Source organism: Diadema setosum, chromosome 17 (assembly GCF_964275005.1).
Source record: "Diadema setosum chromosome 17, eeDiaSeto1, whole genome shotgun sequence".
Taxonomy (NCBI): Eukaryota; Metazoa; Echinodermata; class Echinoidea; order Diadematoida; family Diadematidae; genus Diadema; species Diadema setosum.
Window position 1 is genome coordinate 20,573,455 of NC_092701.1, and position 12,757 is coordinate 20,586,211.

The following is a 12,757-nucleotide window of genomic DNA, read 5'->3' on the forward strand; positions in this document are numbered from 1 at the left end:
ATGTGGCAATGGTGTTTTCAGTAAAAGAAATGCTATAGGATGTGTGCTAGCCAGCAATGGCAATGCAAGATATAATTCTCTTGGCAGACAGAAAGTTATCAGTAAGTGTTGAATGATATACTGTTCATGAAGACACAGTGGCTACTCATTGTCTGTGCATTTTAGATGGCTCAAAACAAACAAAAGAGGTAATTTGTTACTATTTGCTTTTAATAGGTGAGTCAATTCCCCCAGAATGGAAACTGGAAGACAATCCCCAAACACAATGCATATTTGCAGTGATTAGTCTGAGGATTTCTTCAAAATCAGAATGCAGATTTAGGTCTCTCTCGACGAAGCGTTTTCACTGTAATCCAAACAATCGTTAGTCGGACACTCCAAACAGCAAAATATTGTCTTGCGGGGGAAGGATACTCCTTCCTTCCAATCTCTTGGAGCCTAGACATCTTGAGACATGCCCTAGGGCTGTTTGGGCATGCTGTAGACAGGATACTTTGAGGGTGTACTTCACTCCATCGATGATTCATGTCCATCCTAGTTTGTTTTGGTTTTTTTCTCCCCTCTCTTTTTTTGATATCTACTGGAGAAATAAGGGAAGAGAAAGGGGCATTATTTTCCAGGGTCATTTCTATGATAGTGTTTGGACATTGTATAGATTTCTGTAAGAAAATGTCTTTCAAATGGATGCATTTCTATGTTAATCTTTAATCCCCCCCCCCCCCCCCCCCCCATCGAGTGTATACTGTTCAAGTATTGTTTTTGAGGTTGGACGGGATGATGGATTGCTTGCTTAACCCGTTGAGGAATGCAATGACAGTGCTTTGTAGCTCATTCATAATAGTTTATTATTATTATTATTATTATTATTATTATTATTATTATTATTATTATTATTATTATTATTATCATTATTATTATTATCATTATTTGCTGGTTAAAACTGGAATGTCTGATGTAGAACAGACAATGTGAAAATAATCTGTAAAGTCTTGTAAAGTTGGTATGTTCAAGATGAATGTCTTTTGAATACTTTTTTCTAAGTCAGTAGGAATTAAGAATGTAGAGTTTTTCACACATTTTGATATTAATGAAAAGACTGGATAACTCATACACAAACACTGCTGTGGATAGATATAGCTTAGTGATTTGGCAAGAATGAAACACAAAAGTCCTATAAATATTATCATTCAAAATAAAATAGGTTTGTTTCCGTTTTTAGATATTAGTAGTAATTGTCACAAGATCTACTGAGCACACATTAATGGCAAAAAGTCTTAACTCACTACTGATTTTCCTATCTCAGTAATATATATGCATGCACAAAACATATCTTTTATGTTCATTTTCTGGTACAGTCTGATGACAATCTGAATATCCCTTTAGAAACAGTATTGGTGGGAGATCAAAAAACTCTGGCAGAAAACGAGAGTGGTAACTAATAAATACATACTGGCAGAGCTTGGTCTGTGGTCTGTGACCAGCATACAAAGTGAAATATTATTGATTGTGGGAGACAAATTAGGTAGCGACTTGCCACATTAGATGTGTGCATCCTGTCTGCAAGGTCTTTGGCACATATTTTCTCCCGAGAGGAGTTTCAATAGTTTGTAGTTTGCAGGTAGCCATTTATAGCAATTTTAACCCGTTGAGGATGGGCTGATTTTGCTACAACATGCTTTTCCAATAGACACCTGCCCGAGTATATTCGGGACTCATCCTCATTGGGTTAATAATTTGCAAGTAAGACTGATGTAGATGGAATTTTGTCAATGTGTAGAAACAAGGAAGGACTTTCTCTGTTAGAAACTGCAAGATGAAAAAGGATGTTATAAAAGAAGAATAGGTCAAAATGTGACTTGTATAAAATGCCTTATCTTTTAAATAAAATAAAAAATCCAAAAGATAGCCATCAGTCCATCAAGTAGTTAGGAATACAAACAAAGTAAGGAAATGTAACCTGATCTGTTTATCTATCTTGTTTGTCAAGAACTGTCATTAATTTTTAATCAGTTTAATAGTACCTCTGTGATTTTACCCTATTTGCCCCAGGTGTATGCTGATTTCCATATACCAGGGTTAGATCAGGCTCTATGCCAATAAAACAAAATTGTGTCTGCTAGGTCGCAGGTAGGGCCAGAAATATACGCAGCATGTGGCAAGGGTTTTCTGTCCCCATCGTTCAGGGACTGCTCATCCATCAATAATGCATGATTCCTGAATATTCATTCCGGCATTCCTGTTGATCGTGCTGAATCTTTTGCGGAAGAAGGTGTGAACGGCAAGAATGTTTTATTCACAAGTCAGTGTGATTGGAAATATAAAAAAGCACAGGTAAAAGTTGTTTTCTGATGATCTTGCCATTTAACTCACTCCTTATGAGAACAGGATGTGACAGGTGTTAATTCTAGATGTGCATTTACCCCCTTTCAGGGGTGTTTGTTTTTGGAAATGCTGCCCCCATCCCCACCACACAAATACACACTCTGCCATCAGCATTGATATGCTGCTTCTGGACACCTTTCATGCCATATAAAATCACAAAAGTATGAACTTAATGATTAAGATAAGTAAATGTGTTTTGTTATAGTCCACAATTACTACAGATGGCTACTCTTATATACATTTTATAAAATTTTCATAGTTTGAAGCCATGCTTTACTATTCATGCCTTGTAATGTGTTAATCTTTTTTTTTCTGTGGGTATGATTTGTTTCATTTATACTGAACCTTTCTGTAACCTTACCCATTCAAGCCTTTCTGATGGTAAAGACTCTGTTCAACAAGGTTTCCTGCTTGGAAGATCTTAGCTGCAAGGTCCTAGACATACCAACATTTCTAAAAATGTATAAATATGAACGTATGAAAAGTAAAATAAATGGCTCAGTCAGCACAGTTTGACAACTTATGAAATTGAGCCATTATCCTCAGACAGTGTAGTACTATGTGTGTATCCTGATGCAAAAATGTAGGCATACCATATATCAAACATTTTGAATAGCAAATGCTTGTGTATTACATATGTTTGTGTATTCCCATTACCGTAGGCAGTCTATTTATAACCTTTTTAATTAGGTCAACATATCTATTCTCCCTGATCTCATTGTATACCTAAAAGAAAGGTGGCATGCCAGTGTTAATTCACTGATGTTGTAAGATATTTTATCCCACATAAGTGTGTTTGACCTATGGGATTACTTGAATTCGGAACATGTTGCCACCATCCATGGCGTGGTACTATCGCATTCTACTGTATACGCCAAATATTTTGCGAGGTTTTTATTTTCGTGAATTTTGCGAGTCAGGTGTTATTCGCGAAATTAAAGACACATGAAAATATTAACTCTGATCCCGATGTGAATGTAACATACGCGTGTACACTTCTCCGATCCAGTACTGAACTCCACGATTGCGAATTTAACCACTCATGAAATTGTCTGGAATTCCTGATTTGCGAAATTTTAGACTCGCGAAATATATGGTGTATACAGTATTATGTGATAATCTTTTTTGTTAGCACTGTTTACATACCCAAGATTGGAATTGATAAAGGTATCCCCTGCATCTGTTGGCAGGGTCGGAGATTAAAGATTTAAGTCTTTCATTACCATGTTTATTGATGGCTTCATGAATTTATTATACTACAAGGTAAAATGAGCAGCCATGAAAACAAAAATTTTAGGTAGGCCCTAAAGTAGACTGTAAGCTGGTCCCTTGATATCCAAGAAAAAAAAATTAAATATATGAAAATATGGAAAACTCTTGCAAAGAAGAATAAATGAACAAGTCCCTAGACAGGGATTGAAAGTGTTGGTGGGCTATTGTTATGAAAGGCAAGGGAAAACAAAAAGTTAACCCCCTGAGAACAAGTCCCGAGTATACTTAGGCAGGTGTCTATGGGAAATGCCTATTGTAGCAAAATCAGTCCGTCCTAAGTGGGTTAAATATGTCTGTCTTTGTGGTCTTTGGAGCTCTATCGTCCCTCGTTGTACTTTGATTTTTCTTCCATCTCTCTGGTTTTTTTTTTCTTCTTTTAATTCTGCATCATCTGATATTTCACCACAAATTCTGTCAGCTTCCCTCTTTATATCCTATCCCGCCCTGCCTTTACACGTGCCCTTAAAAGTTCTTTGCACTCCTTATCAAAACACAATGCTGCAGCCATGGCCTGAGGGGGGCTGGAGTCCTGTCTGTTGTATACCGCTGCTTCTGATGGCTCTTGATCTGGCTTGGTCTGGGTATAGAGCTTATCACGCTATAGCTGGTGGAGTGCAATTTAACTAACGCTTCCAGTAATCTAAGGGAGATGTGGAAGTAGAACAACATCAACAACAAAGGCTTTTCACACTGTAGTGCAGATGAGGCTGCTGGTTATGTTTACCTGTTTCATTGCCAAATTCTTGGATAATTTAATGACTTTCTACAAGCACCACCAGCTGTTTCACTCATGCAGACTGTCATATTTTGCTCATAGTGACTTCACTGTCAAGTGAGAATTATAACTTTCTTTGATTTAACTGTTTCTGGGGAATATAATGTCTTTTCTGGTCACCAAGATTGTCATTCCCCACAGGCCTTCTTTTAATGCCCCAGAAATTGTACGAGTTTCTTTGAAGAGGCAGGTAAGCCTTTTTACAGATTGTCAATAAGCAAAAAAAAAAATCACCCCAATTACCAAAAATCATCCAAATGAGATGAGAGTAATACTGTTCTAAAGAGCTTTGAGCATCAGTATGTGATGGAAAGGCACTACCACAAAAATGGCCACTGTTGCTTATGTTGAGCACAGCATGTATATTCTTTACAGAGATGCTTGTTCGAACTACTGCCATTTTGACATCACTTGGTCCCATTCACTACAAAGGACAAAATGCTTTATGGTATTAAAGCTAACTAAACGTAATCTGTATCCCACTATTTGCATAGACACAGATACTTCTATTCTTATGACAAACAACTTTCCCATGGATAGAGTTTAATTCAGAAAACATAATTGTTATGTGATATATGATAGATTTCTTTCAGTATGTTCTATGAATTAATTTGTAATGAAATTTGTTAATAATGTAACCTTACATTTAGTTTACAACATGTACTTTACAGTACTTGATTACTTTATTTCTTGAGAGAATAAATTGCACATTTACCATGTCCATTTAAATGTTGATATCTGGGCAGAATGCTCTTTCTACCCTGAAAGAAGCATACACTATACATCATCATAATGAAAAAAAAAGTTTGAAAATGCCTTGATTCAGGGGCTTTATCCCCAAATGGCAGCATTTACACAGAGTTTCCTGCAGAGGGTCTTTTCCTACACACTAAAAAATAGGAGAGCAAATATGTACCCCTAGAGGTACAGATGCTTGTCCCTATACAAGGAACCCTAGCGGCACTTATATGTACCCCATACAGGGGTACATATAAGTACCCCTACCTGGGGTACAGATATGTACCCTATGGAGTACTTATTTGTACGTTTAAGGGTACTCATTTGTATCATCATAGGTACTTATATGTTCCCTTAGGTGGTACTTATATGTTCCTCTGTATGGGGTACATATAAGTACCCCTGTGTGGGGTACAGATGAGTACTTCTAGGGTTCCTTGTATAGGGACAAGCATATGTACCACTAGGGGTACATATTTGTACTCCTATATTTGGTATGTGACTGCCTAAGTAAACAATATGACACACACACAAACACGCACACAAACACATGCATGCAATCTATGAGAGTAAGTTTACAGCATACAACTGTATGTATAAGACATGCTAAGGTGTTTTTCCTTGATATACAATGTACAAATCATATGCTTTATTTACTGGAAACTTATAACAAAGCAAAAGCATCCACGTGTTGAAATTGCACTACAAACACAGAGGGCTATACATACGAATAAGGTTGTTGCATTTAAAAATATACATGTACACGATGTAGTAGTGCACTGTACCAAATAAGTTGCCATTTTTGTGAATTTGTGAATCATTTTTGGTTGGCAAATTTACCAAGCAAAATTCTCACCAAGCACTACTGGGGTATAATATTTAGTGCATTTAAGATGGTCTCAGTGTCAATTCACGAAAATAAGATCTTGTGACAATTCCTGTGACCTTCTCATTCACAAAAATATTTATGTACGCAAAGACGAACAGCTTATGCAGTACATGTAGTTGAGACTGCTTATCTTTGGCACAATGTACAACAGTGTAGGTACCTACAGGAATACATAACAATTGCACAACAAAGAAATATGTCATAATATACACTCAAATATTGAGATTACACAGCCATGAAATCCATACATGCTCAAAATTCACATTTCCATAATTTCTCATGAATCATAAGTTGGCTTGAAGAACATCTTTCACTTGTCCACACATTGAACATCGTACACAATCATATCAAATGAAATATCACTTGATTTAATTTGTTTGTAAATCACTTCAGTTAAATTATAGAAACAGCTGTTCATAATCTTTAAATCAAAGGTAAAATCTTTGACAGAAAAACACTGTGGCACTTTTAGGTAAATATGGAATGAAATTTGGCATCAAAAGGGCAAAATGAAACAAGTATATCAGAATTGCTCTGAATTAAGAAGGGTTTTGTTTTTGAAATGGCCTTTTTAAACCTTTACTTTTGAATTTCAAGAGAAATGGAATACATGTAAAACTAGAAATATTGCTATGGTAAGTGGTATACATCCACCATAATGCACGCTTCTCCCAATAGGTCTATGTTATGTCTTGATGTGTGACGACAGTTTCACATAAGTGGCAAAATAGTAAAATGAAAAATGTTACAAGTGTCACAAATGTGTTGAGTGTTTACTTTCCTTGAACTAATTTTAATTGGATAATAGCTAAGAGAGAGTCTTATAGTCTAAGAAAGCAGGTATTTGGGGAACGAGGAAAGTTCTTTGCTTTCATAATGCACATGAACAGATTTTATGTCCCATGTGTATATCCACTTCTTCGCAATAATAGATACCTACTGTCAATACACTGTAAATGTCTGTCTACCTGTGCTTATCAAAATTCCTCTTACTCTGTCACGAAGAAAACTACATTCAACTTGACGCATTATAAGACAATGTACAGTGAGTTTTGATTAAACCAAAGTGATACCCTTTGCTCTTCACACAAGAAACACATTTGTATCTCAGAAAAAAGTAAACAGATTATGCACCATTAAGAAATGGGTAGGCCACAGATATGAATTGGATGGCGGTAGTAGACGTACTGCATGTACATGTATTATTATCGCACTGTTTGTCACCATCAATTATATTTTAAAGTACGATATTTCTTCCTATAGAACACAATTTTATATACTTGTGCATTTAGTGAAAGAGATTATCTTCATTATGTAACAGCACACTGGTCATATCATAATGTAGTATCAAATCCATGTAGTGAGTGCTTGTTTTGCACGCTGCATAAATACAGCTTTATATCCGACTGAAGAGAAGTCATGACCCCCCCCCCCCAAAAAAAAAAAAAAAAAAAAATGAAGATGTGTGAACCCGCTGAAAAGTCATGAGTATACTGAGGCAAATGTCTATGGGAAATGTGTGTTGTAGCAAAATCAAACCGTCCTCAATGGGTTAACATGGTCGTCTCTATCAGTTCACCACTGAAGAGTAACTTTTGGATGAGGATCACACAAGTAAGTTTTGACCATCAGGCTAAATCTAATGGCAATCTCCTTACAGTTCTCCCATCTGTTGAGGTAATCTCACTTTGCACAACACTGCCCACTGGCACTATTAAAACAGTCCAGGACCAGTAACTGTTCAGGAATGGACCATTAAATATGGACAAACTGGGTACCTACTGGTCAAATAGATGGGTATGGCCAGTAAAAAAAAAGAAAAAAAAAGATGGGTTAGTGTGCAGCCATGTCATGCAAACCATTCAATTGTCTGCTCATGTCTCGTACACCGCAGGTACTACTGTATGTATATCAATCTGTTCGAACATACTACAACACACTGTTCAAATGTAGTGAATGCTCTCAAGGAAATAAATAACTTAACTGAATATCGCTAGATCTACGCAAGGTCAAATTAAGCAAGGTTGATTGCACTTCATATTCATTCTAAATAAGAAAATATAGATTTAGAAACGGCAGTGGCAATGACAGGAATCTTCATGAAAGTAAAGCTCATGCTCATGCATTTTTTCAGAAAAGTGTCTTTGATGTAGATTACTGGGAAACACGTAAGATCCTATTGTACATAGAAGCTATGTGGAAGTTTGTGTTTTGCTTTTGTGTGAGCTTGGAGATTTAACTTCGATATAAGTAAAGAGAGGGCAGGTATATAATTCAAAGTGACCAAATCCTCACCCTGTTACTCGCAATGTAAAAACCTCAAGAGTGATTTAGTTTTCCACTACCATCTGAACCTTTAGAAATTCTTGACTCTCCTTTGGCTGTAAAAATATACACTGCAGTCAACCTATATTTGTATGGTCAGCACTTGGGATTAGTATCATTTTGGTGAACTGCTTCAGTTGCCAATATTCCTGTATCAAGTTAGTAGGCTCCGCCTGCAAAGAATATGTACACTACAAACACATTTTATAACAGATTTTTCAATTGATACTGCATCTGGTGCATGTGTACATAGAGTACCTCAAACAGGGAAGGCAACCTTTACCATGATTTGCAATGAATTCAAGCAACATGAAAAGATTTCCTTGCTCATAACTATGATGGAAATCACACTTTAACCTCAGTGTTAAAGGGGAAGGCTAGTAACTGATCAGTGGGAATCAGTGGAAATGCTGGGAGATGATTGTTCCAATCCTTATGGGATTCATTCAAAAGTTCATTGTATTATCTATTGTTGTGTGAAAATGATTTGCTTCAGAATGGTCTCATATTCAAGTAATGTGCAGTTTAATGCTTCCGGGTTAGCGTCCCTGGTCAGTGACGGAGCATTAATCTGCACATTACTTGAATATGAGACCGTTCTGAAGCAAATCAATTTCACACAACAATAGATATATAATGAACTCTTGAATGAATCCCATAAGGATTGGAACAATCATCTCCCAGCATTTCCACTGATTCCCACTGATCAGTTACTAGCCTTCCCCTTTAAGAGGCCAGAGACATACAATCATTGTAAGCAGCAAAACAAAAATTGTATTTAAGGATATTCTTTTAAATTCAAGTTAACATACTTGAGACATTAAAGCTCCAAATGAGAATTTGTTGCCTAAATTCAGCTGAGGTAAAAGGTTTCTGTCCTATCAATGGGCCAGAAGAAGTAAAACCACCATGAATTTATTGGGATATAACGTTAATCAACTTTCCTATCTTAAAGAACGAATTGCTGGAAATATTCAAAGCAATTTCCAGAATCGACCTGAATCTACTGGGATATTTCAGTTGATCAATCTCTGTACCTTGAATGGCAATTACTTGTAATATATCCTAATCTTGTGAGACAGGGTTGGATGAAATATTGGTGCGCTCTCGTGTTGGGATATTCCAGCCCAAATGTGCACTACACAGCCAAAGTTGAAGCAACCCCTGCAGAAATGTTGGTGCAGGTGCAGACGCGAGAACTGTTCCTTCCACCTCCACGAGAAGGCCATCTGGTGCAAAAGGAATCCCACATATTACTAATAGGGACTTTCTGATTGTGTGGACATGGCCATCTTTCTTGTACAAGAGTGGTTCCAGATTGCTACAGTTCGCTTGTCACATCTGGGATGATATTGCCCATTTTGATTTTCAGTGCACGTCGTTCACTACGTACTGCTACGACGTCATGGCTCCCTTCCCTCCAACAGGCTGGCGAGTGGTTGCACTAAGTGATGACATCACTCGTGTTCTGAATATAGGTGGCCATGAGATCCTTGGCAGACGCGTTTGCGATTCATGCGCTGGGATGTACTGGAGAACATGGAGTATGCACAGTTCCTTAAAACGACGTCATTACTTCGACGTCGACATTCAGGAGGGGAAATCGAAAAGTCCCTATCGTTGGATGTGGTCCCGCAGGTTCCTGGACAAATAGTGAGGAATGAATTCACAACAAATTTGTTAATAACAACAAACAAACTTTTATTCACATTTTATTAATTGCAATCAAAAGTGCAACATTCAAAAACATTAAATTATCAGTTAGTTTCAAACCCTGGTTTACATTGAAAATGTTACTACAGTATGTATTATCTATGCTCGACGTTACCATCACCTTTTATATTATTTGAGGTTGATGCGAAAAAAGAAGAAGCAGCATAATTGCAAAACTTATCACATTTGCTTCAATAATAACTATCAACCCCCCCCCCCCTTTTTTTTGGGGGGGGGGGGCAAATAGTTAACTTACAACTGTATAAACATTTACTTTCCACAAAACATTTGGAATGTACAAAGGCTCTTCTTATTTTGTGACAAAATATCCAATCAAATATGGACTCATTCCCTTTCAAATCATATTTCACTTTACACAAACCTGTGGTATTACAGCCAGGGTCTTCCAAGATGGGGGCCCTTTTGATGAGAGTCCTTGCAGCTTCAGAGTATTGTAAGGGTGAAGAGAACCCAAGCGTGAATCTATGGACAGAGAAAAAGAAAACAGGAAGAAAAAGTGGACAGTTTACCTCATTTGAGATAAAGGAATTGGTCACTTTATCTGATTGATTATTCATAGGAATTACAATCATGTCATATACGTCCTACATATAATCTAATAGGAAAATCATAATTTACAATACTTGCTAAGTCATTCTTTCTGCAAAGGTATTATGAGAATTTATAGTAATTCACAGCCTATCATGGACCACACATACATGTATCTTGCCACTTGTTAACGGATGCTACATCCAGCAGTCATGGGGCCATCATGCCACTGCCACACAATCAGTAGTGCTAATAAGTATAGGCCCTACCCAAAAATGGACATGCATCTTCTGGTGTTACAAGTCACAATTTATCAAATGATAGTAAGACCAAGGGCTGAACTCACGTAACTACGTGTACATCATGTAGTATTGTGCTCTGCATGGTTCTTTCTCGTTTTAACTACAGTACTTATGTGTCATTAAAAGACTTACCATTACGGGTACCAAGTATGCTTGATAACGTCCTTGAAGAGTTCTTGAATAATCTTTGCTCTCCACTGACTTCCAGATGGTTAGAACAGATGTATTCCTCACCTTTGTCACATCCATTCACATGTGACATGAAGTTATCCACAGCTTGGTAGTGGAACAGCTGCATTTAGCTGCTTGTCTAAATAACAACAACAACAACAAAAAGAAATGTGTAACTGGTAGCATTATAATGTGAAGTTTAGGTCTTACATCAATTTCTTGTAAGTGTTTATTGCCTAACTTGTAAATTCAGAAAGGGAAAATGTTCGGGTCACAACTGCTTCCAATAAGAATAAAAGTTTGCGAAGGTAGGAATGCACTGATGAATATTGCAAGTGACATCAACAATAGGTTCATAAATTTTACTGGAACTATACCCTGCTGTCATGATCCTGAATGCCACAGTCTGCAGCCACATTACGCTATGCGTATATGGGGCTGCCGGTCGCAGTTAGCACAACCCTAACCCAACCAGACGCCAGGCAAGCCATGGCGTTGTGTAGACTACAGCGACAGGACTGTACTCTACCTCACCGATACATTTACTAGTATTATAGCAGCCCAGCCAAGTCTAGCTGTGTGCAGCTGCTACATAGGATTAGACATGTTTCAAGAAAGATCAAGAATTGATGCTGTGAATTGAGATCAACATAAATTAATAGGTTAGTCATGTTAGTTGTCTTTGTTCTGACATCAGATTCTGTGCTAATCTAACAAAACAAAACAAAAAACTGTTAGATGTCAACTGGCATAATTTTCAAGCTGTGTTAGTGGTACCATTATCATAGTACCGGTAACTCACTAACCTAACTTAGTAACTGCTTTGTGGCATGCACAATTGTCTCGATAATGGTGGACTGTCACATAGACACTATACAATACAGTACAGTGCAGTGCACTCCCTCTGACCTGACCTGTATAGTTTGGCTGCAGTAGTGTTATTGTTGGGACTTGGTATAAACAACATTTCGACAAACAGGCCTTAGAACTGTTAGTGGTCTACACATTATATACTAAGAACATTCTAGCTAACAATGTTTTTAGATCCTCAGACAGACTCTAAGTCAGTTGTGATCCGTCATGATCATCGACATACACTCACTCACCGTGACAATTACGAGAAGTGGTCAACACGTCTGGTCTAGTGCCGAAGTTGTGCATCAGTTAATGGCCTTCTGTCGACTGCGTGCTTGAATTGAAGATCCTTACAGTTGCACGTTTTTTTACCAGCTGAAGCGCGATAATAAATGTTTAATCTTGCTAGTCAGATTGATACACTTGATGATTGACACATTTTGGATCAATACAAAAGTTGCTCGACATTCGGTTACGTGTAATCTGTATGCAGCGCGATCATCCTGCGTGAAAATCTACCGCTCGGCGACACACGTACGTCGTCGCCGCTCCAGACATTTGAATGAGTGGCCAATTTGGCTAGTTGTACAGATGAGGGAAAAAAAAGAATAACTAAAATAATCATACGTAAATTTTTAAGTAAATACATCATTATAAATATTTTGTAAACATTTTTAGTAATTTTTGATGTGATTTCGTCTATTAATTGGGTATGTCATTCAGAAAATTACACTGGTGTTTGATAATCGCAGGAATTGATTTCTTTCTTTTCGCTTATTGGTCAAC

General features: G+C 37.2%; 1 protein-coding gene and 1 long non-coding RNA gene across 4 annotated transcripts in view; one reads left to right on the forward strand and one right to left on the reverse strand.

Annotated features, from left to right (window-relative positions):
• The window catches only part of LOC140240879 (band 7 protein AGAP004871-like), a 165,403-nt gene that overhangs the window by 50,288 nt on the left and 102,358 nt on the right, over positions 1-12,757 (forward strand). The gene's annotated exons all lie outside the window — the stretch shown is intronic.
• On the reverse strand, positions 9,122-11,192 carry LOC140241218 (uncharacterized). Its single transcript, XR_011902062.1, has 3 exons — positions 11,078-11,192; positions 10,477-10,577; positions 9,122-10,023 (listed from the first exon to the last, which is right to left on the reverse strand). It is a non-coding gene; the product is annotated as an uncharacterized lncRNA (long non-coding RNA).